The sequence below is a fragment of the Rhinopithecus roxellana genome, chromosome 7 (genome assembly GCF_007565055.1).
Source record: "Rhinopithecus roxellana isolate Shanxi Qingling chromosome 7, ASM756505v1, whole genome shotgun sequence".
NCBI lineage: Eukaryota > Metazoa > Chordata > Mammalia > Primates > Cercopithecidae > Rhinopithecus > Rhinopithecus roxellana.
Genome location: NC_044555.1, coordinates 82,332,610 through 82,345,439, shown reverse-complemented (window position 1 = coordinate 82,345,439; position 12,830 = coordinate 82,332,610).

The window sequence follows — 12,830 nt, the reverse complement described above, 5'->3', positions numbered from 1 at the left end:
GATATATTTAGAGGCTATGACACTATCAAAGAACAAGGATAAGGGGGCTTGAGAGAGAGTGTAAAATGGGGTCCCATCAGAAACTAGAGAGCCAAGGACAGTCTCCTGAACAAAGCAGGTAAATATTTTACCTGGTTGTGTGTGTGGTCACACAGTGCAAAGACAATGGGCCGAGAGCTCTGAGACCCAGTGGGGATGTGCTTTTCCTGACTGACAGGACAGTTGGGTAAATGGCGGCACTGTTTCAATGCTATCTTCATCTGCTTGATGTCAGCCTACAAATGTCAATGAAGTGAAAGTGTAGGCTAAGTGACAATTAGGAATGGAGTTAGGGTTGGGCATGGTAGCTCATGCCTATAATCCCAACATTTTGGGAGGCTGAGGCAGGAGGATCACTAGCTTGGGCAATATAGTGAGACCCCGTCTCTATGAAAAAAAAAAAATTAGCTGGGCATGGTGGTGCATGCCTATACTCCCAGCTACTCGAGAGGCTACGGTGGGAGGATCACTTGAGCCTGGGAGGTCAAGGCTGAGGTGAGCTGTGATGATGCCACTGCACTTCAGCCTGGGAGACAGAGTGAGACCGTCTCAAAAAAAAAAAAAAAAAGAAAAAGAAAAAGAGAGCTAGATGGCTTATGGAGAAAACAAACAAGCAAACAAGAATGGGTCCCTTCCAATCTAATTGTCACTTTTGTTGCTGTATTTCCTTCTTGCACTTTCTATTTTTTTTTTTTTTTTTTCCCGAGACAGAGTCTCGCTCTGTCGTCCGGGCTGGAGTGCAGTGGCCGGATCTCAGCTCACTGCAAGCTCCGCCTCCCGGGTTCCCGCCATTCTCCTGCCTCAGCCTCCCGAGTAGCTGGGACTACAGGCGCCCGCCACCTCGCCCGGCTAGTATTTTGTATTTTTAGTAGAGACGGGGTTTCACCGTGTTAGCCAGGATGGTGTCGATCTCCTGACCTCGTGATCCGCCCGCCTCGGCCTCCCAAAGTGCTGGGATTACAGGCTTGAGCCACCGCGCCCGGCTCCCCCTTTTCTTTCTAAAAGTCTTTTGGAGAAAGCATTTTAGGAGAAAATGAGTCTCTGGTGTCAGGTTTCATCTGATCTCTCATGGCTAGGATGGTTTATTCCGAGACGGGTAGGTCCCCAGTTACTAGGAAAGTTCGTTTGTAGCAGGTTGTGAAGTCTCATGTCCTATGAAGAGAAAATGGGGGAGGAAGGGATAAACACAACAATAAACGAAGAACGATCCTGGAGAATCAATATAGGCCACATCACCCTGAAGGTTATATGTCAGTAGGCAGGGATGAAAGTGGCTTACGTACGCAAGTAGGTTTTCTTCTAAAGTTTAAACTGTCTGGCTTCAGTTTGCAGTGCTTTCCAAAAGCACAGCTTAGTCTTCAGTGACTCGACATTAGGAAAAATGGGGGAAAAAAGAAGGAAAAAACTTGAAAACATCATTTGAAGACTTGTAGCCAAGAAAAATTAGAATTCAGTCCAAACTGTAAAAAAATAATACCAATTGAAAAACAGGCAAGGCTAGAATCTAACAATAGGTATACTATAGTTTTTGAAACATAATTTTTCTCTCTGCAGTTTCCTATTTTTACTAAAGAGAAATCATGGTAGGACCGATTTGCTTTGTTATACTTGGCATGATTATTGCTACAAAGTGCAGCAAGAATAATTATTTTTTTACATAGGCTTTTAAATTGGCTTTGATGGAAATTTGTTCCATAGAAGGAATCTCATTTTTAAAAGCCAAGCTCAGCCATGGATTTATATCATCAAATACCTATGAGTTGGGTGAATTCCTCCCCTCTTGAGGTTCTAATATAAACTTGGGGTTCCTGGGCCTGTCAGAAAGTGACATGCTTTACTTACCACAGGTCAGGAACCCTGTACAGGGACAGTGTAGACTAGGTATGAGGCCAGTATTTCCAAGGGGCTTTTATTGGTTCCTTAAAGGTAAAGGACACCATTCCAGTCAAAGCCTTGGCAAAATAACCAGTTTCTCCAATTGTGTCTGAAAACAGATTCTTATTGCACTTATGCAAATAACTCTGTTGCCATAAGTTAAGAATATTCACAAATAGTTTCCAAATTCTGGAGAAATCGGGTAGAGAGAAACAAATATATTTTAAATTTTGTTCATAGGCATATACTAAATTGTTAAAAGCTGTCAGTAGTGCAAAAGAAAAGTTTCCTGACTCTGAAAAAACAAAACAAAGGATCAGCAACATTTTAAGCAAAAAGTCAAAAAGATTACCTTAGTCTTGTATTAGTTCTGTCCATGCAGTTAATTCCTGTTCTGCCTGATATTCATGAACATTTCACTTTTCCATGAATCCTAAAAGTTTTTCTTCTATTCGGATGTCACAATCTCCAAAGTTATCAGAAACTTGTACTCAAGAGCACCTGTTAGAGTTTTATAGATGATTATAAAACCACCTTCTAAAGAGGACCAAAACAAGATAACAATTGTCTATGGATGACAAAAAGTTTAAGGGCAGCCATAGTCAAGGACACAATTGATAAGGAAATTTGTTACCCCTGTGGCACACAATAATTTAACAACAGTTATAATTATTACTGATAATGTACACTAAGTATATTACAATTATAGTCCCATAATTGGAACACATATCAATAACATATTTATACAAATACAGCTCCAAAAAACCCAAACACCATTTCATATTTGACAATGTTTCCTGTATAATTTTTATACCAAATAAGTCAAATTATGTTATTTTTGGACTTTAGGGAACCTAATATCTTAAAGGATTAATTAGGTCAGAAAAAGACATAATTTACAATTTGATGTTGGAAAGTCTGTCAAATATCAAAGTTTAAAACACTTGATCTCACAGGTCATTGTAAAATAAGTCATTCCTTTGACCAAAGTGATAACTCAAGGACTTCAAAAAAAGGAGAAAACCTTCATTCTTTGAGAAAGGAGACTTAATTTTCCAAACAATAAGCCCTAATAAAAACATCATAAAGTCAATTATATTTGTTTTTTGAAATTTTATAAACAGTCTATAAAATTTTTAATCTTTTTTTTTTTTTTTTTTTTTTTTTTTTTTTTTTTTTTTTTTTTTTGAGACGGAGTCTCGCTCTGTCGCCCAGGCTGGAGTGCAATGGCCGGATCTCAGCTCACTGCAAGCTCCGCCTCCCGGGTTCACGCAATTCTTCTGCCTCAGCCTCCTGGGTAGCTGGGACTACAGGCGCCTGCCACCTCGCCCGGCTAGTTTTTTGTATTTTTTAGTAGAGACGGGGTTTCACTGTGTTAGCCAGGATGGTCTCGATCTCCTGACCTTGTGATCCACCCGTCTCGGCCTCCCAAAGTGCTGGGATTACAGGCTTGAGCCACCGTGCCCGGCCAAAATTTTTAATCTTGACCATAAGATATGACTTCCATAAGCCTTTTATAACCTTTATGACCTTTATTAAGCAGTCGGCTAATGCTTCAAGAAAATCTTGTTAATTTGACATAGGGGCCCACGTGCTGGTCTTGCATCAGTGTGTCTTTGACATTCATGATTAATTTATAGAGAAACAGAACTTACTTTATCTCTCAAAATCAGCCCTTACAATCTCACATGCCCATGTCTTCCGTGATAGTCCCTGGGCCTTGAGGAGTTGAATAGCTTTAATTTCTGGCCCTGTGTCTCAGGAATGCAGTTTATTTTGATTGACGTCTTCTACCAGGCCTGAGGATGAAGCTCTAATTGCTGTCAGTGTTTAAGATTTAGCAGGACTTGGTATCCTTTTTAGACCCGGAGTCAAAGCCCTGTAACTCAATGTCACAAATACTTTAAGAAGCACATACATCTTTGTAGATATACAGATGTAATAATCTTAATTTAAAAAAATTTTAATCTCAGTTTTTTTCCTAAGCAAACCGAAACTTAACTGTCAGGCCTCTGAGCCCAAACCTGCATGTACTCATCCAGATGGCCTGAAGTAACTGAAGAATCACAAAATAAGTGAAAATGGCTGATTCCTGCCTTAACTGATGACATTACCTTGTGAAATTCCTTCTCCTGGCTCAGAAGCTCCCCCACTGAGCACCTTGTGAGCCCCGCCTCTGCCGGCCAGAAAACAACCTACTTTGACTGAAATTTTCCACTACCTACCCAAATCCTATAAAACGGCCCCACCCCTATCTCTCTTCACTGACTCTTTTTGGACTCAGCGCGCCTGCACCCAGGTGATTAAAAAGTTTTATTGTTCACACAAAGCCTGTTTCATGGTCTCTTCACATGGAAGTGTGTGACAATAATAATGGCATAGGTATTGTTTCAATAAAATGTAAAGTCTGTTAGGCCAGTTACCAAAAGGCAAAAGAAAAGGTCTGCAATGCACAGATTATTATGTTGGAAGAAAACATTTCCTTTAGACCTTTAAGAAAACATTGTTAGCATTAGTCCACAACAAACAGAACTTAAGGAAAATAAACTTCCATGAGCTAAAAATGAGTTGAAGGAGAGCTTTACTGTTTCGAACCTTTTAAAAGGGGAGAGAAAACAGAAAATGGTGAGATGCAATAAAAGTTGAACTTCATTGCTTCTAACCTCCAAACTGTCCTGGTTTATTCCTGGGCATAGGCCAAACTAATTTAGGGAGGAACTTAGTTTATAGTTTAGCTTTGAAACAAAGACATTAACAGTCCCTTCCCAAAACAAACCTTACTCGCCCATGGACTAGACTGTCTAAAGCCACACAAGTAGAAGTCATGGTAATCTTACTAAATCTAAGATGTAGCTATTTTTATTTAAACCAATATCAATGTCTTATTTATTAAAGTTTACACAAGCAAAAATTATTCTGTTTTGGACTGGGTTTATACTTTTGTAATCCTTATGCCAAATTTTGATACCTTATATTATTTGGTAGGGATAAGTATGAAATTGCTTGATTAATAAATGCAAACTAAAATGTATGCTGGAAATTCTTAAGACATTTCTTTCTTTTTTTTTTTTAATTCTTTTTTTTTGAGATGGAGTCTCGCTCTGTTGACCAGGCTGGAGTGCAGTGGCACGATCTCGGCTCACTGCAAGCTCCGCCTCCCGGGTTCACGCCATTCTCCTGCCTCAGCCTCCGGAGTAGCTGGGACTACAGGCGCCCGCCACCTCGCCCGGCTAGTTTTTTCGTATTTTTTAGTAGAGACGGGGTTTCAACGTGTTAGGCAGGATGGTCTCGATCTCCTGACCTCGTGATCCGCCCGTCTCGGCCTCCCAAAGTGCTGGGATTACAGGCTTGAGCCACCGCGCCCGGCCTCAAGCGCTTTTTTTTTTTTAAGCCACTTAAAAAAAAAAGCCACTTAAAAAAATTAGAGCTCTTTTATATATCTTCAGTAAACACTGTGTACGCAACACAAATACATAGACATATTAGGTATGCTGATAGAAATACATGTTACAGATTCATAAAAACCTTTTTTTCCCCATCTTAGACTTTCAAATTCTTGATAACCTGTTTTATTACCCTAGGCAGTTGTCAGCTAATTAGCTTTAAATTTGCATATTAAAGGAACAACTCAGGTGAAAATCAAAAAGCAAAATTTACATCCTAAGGTACAGAGAGAAAACGTCTGGTGTGCTAGAGGGAAATTAAAATGGATTTAATTGCCAATTAAACATAAAATTATAGAAATTATAAAGGCCTTTCAAATACACACACACACACACACACACACACACACACACACACACACACACACACACAAAGATCCTGTAGCTTTTACTTCAGAACTTTAACCATGAGAACTTTAGCCATGAGATAAATACAAATTCACGGGCTTGCAAAATAAACCTGTTTGATCCTAACAGTGGTTTTCATCTTAATAGAAAAATAACAGCAGATTTAAAGTAGGCAGAAAAGAAAAACAGAGAACAAGAGAACTTAGGAATTCTATAGTTTGCAGGTCAACGTTAGGGCTCTTTTTCCTTAATGTAAATGAGCACAAAAACCACATTACTTCCGTTTTACATAAACTCTGGCTAGTAGAGGTGCCATGAAACCTAAGGAGTGCTCGAAAGGAGGTCATTCTCCTTGTTTTCTCCTCAGTTTTAGATTGTCTCCCACATTTTTTTTTTTTTTTTCTTAAAAGGAGGAACTGAGCTGTGGCCTAGGGGTTTTGTGTGGTGGATCAATGTGTGCTACTTGTGGGCAGGACTCCACAGTGTGTCACCACTGACTTGCTTCCACCCTCTTACATGTCTCAGCTTCTCTCTCCAGAGGTCTATGACCTTGAAGAGGGCTCAAAATGCCTGATGATCAACCCTTATGTGTGTTTCCTGGATGAGCCTTTTTTTTTTTTTTTTTTTTTTTGAGACAGAGTCTCGCTCTGTCACCCAGGCTGGAGTGCAGTGGAGCCATCTGGGCTCACGGCAAGCTCCGCCTCCCGGGTTCACGCCATTCTCCTGCCTCAGCCTCCGGAGTAACTGGGACTACAGGCGCCCGCCACCTCGCCCGGCTAATTTTTTGTATTTTTAGTAGAGACGGAGTTTCACCGTGTTAGCCAGGATGGTCTCGATCTCCTGACCTCCTGATCCGCCCGCTTCGGCCTCCCAAAGTGCTGGGATTACAGGCGTGAGCCACCACGCCCGGCCAGAGCCTTTTTAAAAAATTAATTTTTGTTGGGGATTTCCCTGTGGGGCTACTGCCACTGGGGTTAACCCGCCAGACACTCCCATGAAGCCCCTGGTCACCTGGGGCACCTTTTGGCTGGGAGGAGCAAATGTCCTTTCTTTTTGGAGCTGAGAAAACTCAGTCTCTCATTTACCTATGAAAACAATAGTTCAGTTCCTCACGCAAATGAGCACAGACAAGCTGAATTGAGATTAATTTTGGGAGAAAAAGCAATAGAGAAGACACCTTAGAATGCATGCCTGAACTAGAATTAAGATCCTTTACAAATTCCTAGGAGAGAAAGAAAACAGCCAAGACCACTTCCTGTAAAATGTGCTCAGCCACCCCTACTTTGTAGCTCTTGTCCGCCATTACACACACCAAAGTCAAATCCTCTCACGGTGTGTGGTAATCTCTGGTACCTCCAAAGCCAAAGAGGTCAGGCCAGCCAATACAGGAAAAGCTCCGCCTCCCGGGTTTACGCCATTCTCCTGCCTCAGCCTCCCAGGTAGCTGGGACTACAGGCGCCCACCACCTCGCCCGGCTAGTTTTTTGTATTTTTTAGTAGAGACGGGGTTTCACAGTGTTAGCCAGGATGGTCTCGATCTCCTGACCTCGTGATGCACCCTTCTCGGCCTCCCACAGTGCTGGGATTACAGGCTTGAGCCACCGCAACCGGCGGAGAGCTTTCATTCTAAGAAGAATCTGTCCATGACTCTTGAAACTCCGCAAAGAAAACAGAACACCCCCCACAAAGAGGTAAGTAGCACCTTTGTTCTGAATTTTTTAAAGGGGTTCAAGTCATTAGAAGCCTTCTCTAGATTTTTTGGTACTGCAGATGGCAAAGGGAAGGAGGTATTGGGTGGAAGAAAAGTAAATGAAAGAACTTTTTTGTTTTTTTAAAGACAGGAAGCAAACACAGAAACCAAGGGCATCGTTTTTTGTTTTTGTTGTTGTTGTTTTGTTTTTTATTTCTCTTTTGCAACTGCAAGGAATTTGGGCCAAATTAGAGAGGCTTTGTTACCCATAATTCAGAATTCTCACTCAGATTTGACTAAGTAAAGTAGAATTAGTCAAATCTGATGGCAGAAAGACCGGAACAAACAACAATAAAAAACCCTCAACATGATCACTGAGTGGTCTAATGGTGAAGAGAAATTAAGACCAGCTGGTAGTTAAACTTTAACCAAGACAAAACCCCAATTCAGCTCCTTACCTAGGGATGAGTCTCAGGCTGAAGACTGCTTTCTACCATCCTAGAAGCAGAGAAAAAAACCTCAAACTCATCTTCCTTGCTGGGAGTGAGTCAAACTCTATAAAGGAGTTACCTGCCTTCCATTGTCATGGAAACAGGAAATCCTACCTTACTTGTTGGAAGCAAGGAAAACTACAAAAAAAAAAAAAAAAAAAAAAAGGAGTTGTATAGCAAAATAAACTTTTGATCTTAAGCAAACTGGGGATTCTCTGGAGGGGTCGCTTCCAGACCTCAGCAAATTGTCCTATTGATTTGAGCCATAAAGTTAGCTCAGGCTGGTACCAAGCACTGATAGGAGATTTGCCTAAGGCTAGGGGCATCTCCACACGGAATTCCTTCATGATTGCCAAAATATGAACCCCCAAAGTCTGAGACAAGTCTCAGTTAATTTAGAAAGTTTATTTTGCCAAGGTTGAGGACATGTGCCCATGACACAGCCTCAGGAGGTCTGACAACACGTGCCCAAGGTGGTTGGGGCACAGCTTGGTTTTATACGTTTTAGGGAGACATGAGACATCAGTCAACATATGTAAAATGAACACTGGTTCCATCCGGAAAGGCAGGACAACTGGAAATGGGGAGGAGGCTTCCAGGTCACAGGTAGGTGAGAGACAAATGGTTGCATTCTTTTAAGTTTCTGATTAGCCTTTCCAAAGGAGGCAATCAGATATGCATTTATTTCAATGAGCAGAGGGATGACTTTGAATATAATGGGAGGCAGGTTGGCTCTAAGCAGTTCCCAGCTTGACTTTTCCGTTAGCTTAGTGATTTTGGGGCACCAAGATTTATTTTCCTTTCACAAGATTAATGGAGGAATATGATAGGGCAAAGAGTATGATCTGGGGTAATGAACTGGGAGAACTTAGCTAGGCCTGTTCATTCACATTCCTCTCTGTGTCCCTGTGTCTTCAGAGATAAGAATGTTCCTTTGCGCCAGGTCTAGGGAGGGTACCTCTCACCTAGGGTCTTTTTTTGTTTGTTTGTTTGAGACGGAGTCTGGCTCTGTCGCCCATGCTGAAGTGCAGTGGCCGGATCTCAGCTCACTTTATGCCATTCTCCGCCTCAGCCTTCCTAGTAGCTGGGACTACAGGCGCCCGCCACCTTGCCCGGCTAGATTTTTGTAATTTTTTTTTTTTTTAGTAGAGACGGGGTTTCACCGTGTTAGCCGGGATGGTCTTGATCTCCTGACCTCGTGATCCGCCCGTCTAGGCCTCCCAAAGTGCTGGGATTACAGGCTTGAGACACCGCGCCCGGCCTCATCTAGGGTCTTTTGACCTCCGTCAGAGGAGAAGGTCAGGGAAAGGTCAGAGAGACCTTCCTGGTGTTGTAGTTTCCTCAAATTTCTTCAACTTCAAATACTTGATATGCTAAAGTGACATATTTTGGGGTAGTGTGTCCTGAACCCCATCACAAGCAGCTTCTTTTTTAAAAAAATAATTTCAACTTTTATTTTAGATTTGGGGGTACATGTGCAGGTTTGTTACTTGGGTATATTCTGTGATGCTGAGGTTTGGGGTACAAATGATCCCATCACCCAGGCAGTGAGCATAGGACCCAATTGGTAGTTTTTCTGTTTTCTCCCACACTCTCTCCCCAGTCTAGTGGTCCCCAGTGTCTATTGTTCCCATCTATTTTCATATGTACCCAATACAAGTGGCTTCTGATCTTTGAGACTGATATCCCTGAATATCACTAAAAGATGATGGTAAATTCCGTGGAAGTCATTCAGTTTCATTGCTCCTGAGTGAGGCCCACTTTCCATCCCTGTGGCTTTGTCAGTATTACCTGCTTCCTCTGAGACAAGTAACAGTGAAAAGCTGGAGAATCCAGTTGATACCATTTGATCATAGAGCTCATTTTTAAGCTTGAGTGTTGTCTTAAACTTTCATCTTTCTCTTCAACAAGAACTTGTTTTGAAGATAGATGTATTGCTTTGATTTGTTTTCTCTGAGGGAGACTATGCTTTTGGTCAACATGGTGGGAGAATTCTGTAGAGTAAGATAAAAGCCTAGAACCTGGAGGTTGGAGCCAGCATCCCAGGAAACTCAAGTTTTCCAGGCTGAATCATCCTCTCAAGGGGATTCTCTGAGCTAGAGAAACCTCGTCACATGCCACAGACCAGGGTGATGAGTCTACTTGTCATGATAATCACTTCTGTAGAGAATTTAATGGTAAGAGATTGATATTTGGATAATTTATATGATATACATTTCTGGAATAGCAATTTCTGAGTTGATTTGCACAAGTATGTATTGTTTCAATGTTTTCAGAGGTACAAAGATGCAAAAGTAATTTTCAACCCAGAATGAGACTTCTTTGTTGCCACCATTGATTCATACCAAGATTTCTGATAGGATGAGATGTTTTTTTCGTGGCTTTTGAAACGTCTTTGCTTTTCTGAGGGACTATCACAGACTCCATGGTTTTATCTCATAAACTAGATGTTTTTCTCCTGTTCTACCATTATCTTTCCTTTTTTCCAAACTTCCTAAGCATAATTCTTTTTTTTTTTTTGAGCTGGAGTCTTGCTCTGTTTCCCAGGCTGGAGTGCGGTGGCATGATCTTGGCTCACTGCAACCTCTGCCTCCCAGGTTCAACAGTTCTTCCTGCCTCAGCTTGCCAGGTAGCTGGGATTACAGTCATGCACCTCCGTGCCTGGCTAATTTTTTCTATTTTTAGTAGAGATGGAGTTTCACTGTGTTGGCCAGGATGGTCTCGAACTCCTGGCCTCAAGTTATCCGCCTACCTCAGCCTCCCAAACTGCTGGAATTACAGGCGTGAGGCACTGTGCCCAGCCCTAAGCATAATTCTTTACTTGAATTAAAAGATTTATTTTAACCTGTTTAAGAATGAAAAAGTAAAGAGCATGATTACAAATTCTGTATCGTACAAAGGAGGCGTTATTTAAAGATGTGACTTCCCCCCACCTCCTACTGCCAACAGGCCCAAGCCTGCCTATTTTTGTAAATAAAGTTTTATTGGAACACAGCCACACCCATTCCTTTATGTCTTGTCTATGGCTGCTTTCATGCTACAAAAGGAGAATAGTTGATACAGAGATTCACAAAGCCTAAAACTTTTACTATCTGACCCTTTACAGGAAAAGTTGGTCAACTGCTGATCTAAAGGGTGTGATGTGAGAAAATCTTTTTCAAGGCTTCAATAGAATCCAAGTTTTAGAAACCCTTTTTCTATATAGTGAAGATAGTCTCTTAAAAAGGTTTTAGGCCGGGCGCGGTGGCTCAAGCCTGTAATCCCAGCACTTTGGGAGGCCGAGATGGGCGGATCACGAGGTCAGGAGATCGAAACCATCCTGGCTAACACGGTGAAACCCCGTCTCTACTAAAAAATACAAAAAACTAGCTGGGCGACGTGGCGGCGCCTGTAGTCCCAGCTACCGGGGAGGCTGAGACAGGAGAATGGCATGAACCCGGGAGGCGGAGCTTGCAGTGAGCTGAGATCCGGCCATAGCACTCCAGCCTGGGTGACAGAGCGAGACTCCGTCTCAAAAAAAAAAAAAAAAAAAAAAAAAAAAAGGTTTTAAAAGAATGTACGACACGGCCGGGCGTGGTGGCTCAAGCCTGTAATCCCAGCACTTTGGGAGGCCGAGACGGGCGGATCACGAGGTCAGGAGATCGAGACCATCCTGGCTAACACGGTGAAACCCCGTCTCTACTAAAAATACAAAAAACTAGCCGGGCGAGGTGTCGGCGCCTGTAGTCCCAGCTACTCGGGAGGCTGAGGCAGGAGAATGGCGTGAGCCCGGGGGGCGGAGCTTGCAGTGAGCTGAGATCTGGCCACTGCACTCCAGCCTGGGTGACAGAGCAAGACTCCGTCTCAAAAAAAAAAAAAAAAAAGAATGTACGACACGAGGTTCCAAAATAAAAGGTCACAGAAAAGTCTCTCTTTAACCTCTGTCCTCAACTACTTTGTTGCCTTCCCTGGACATCATGTTACCAGATTGTTTTGGGTTCTTCTAAAGACATATCATGCAAAGATGATTTTTTTTTTCCGTATTGTTTAAGCAGCATTCTTATTTCAGATGAGATTCTACTTCTCTATTTAGTGAAAAAGATAACTATGAGAGATACTAAGGAAAAATGTACAGGGAAAAGGCTAATAATTAGTTCAGACTGTCACAGGTATTGTGCACATACTGATGGGCTTGACTCTAAGTGATGCAGCAGAGAATACAGAAGACCTGTAAGATATGATCCAGCTGGGGAAGGCCTTAATACAATGCTTGAACCAAATCCTGAGAGATGAGTAGGAATTGAGTAGATGCATCATTGTATTATAAATGCAGGCAAGACCAATTATTGGCTAGCATCCCAGACACTTCCCAAAGATGCTCCTGAGGCCCAGTGTGTCCAGCTTCTCAAAAAATGCTGCCCAGAATCAGCATCCTGAAAGTCATGAGTCACTGTGAAAGCTGTCACTCTTCTCATTAACAGGCAGAGACATCCCAGGTTTTAGAAGAGCTCCAAGATCCCCTTTCTCTTTCCTTCTTTACGCTAGCTGCTCTGTAGACCTATGCTGTCCAAAAAATACAATGTGAGTCACCCGCATACATTACTCTAAATTTTCTAGCAGCCATGTTAAAAAGTAAAAAGAAACAGGTGAGTCGGGCACAGTGGCTCATGCCTGTAATCCCAGCACTTTGGGAGGATAAGACGGGCAGATCACTTGAGGTCAGGAGTTCAAGATCAGCCTGGCCAACAGGATGAAACCTTGTCTCTACTAAAATACAAAAACTAGCCAGGCGTGGTGGCAGGCACCTGTAGTCCCAGCTACTCAGGAGGCTGAGGCAAGAAAATCACTTCAACTGGTAGAGGTTGCAGTGAGCTAAAATTGCGCCACTGCATTCCAATCTGAGAGACAGAGTGAGACTCTGTCTCAAAAAAAAAAAAAGAAAAAAGAAAAGAAACAAGTGAAATTA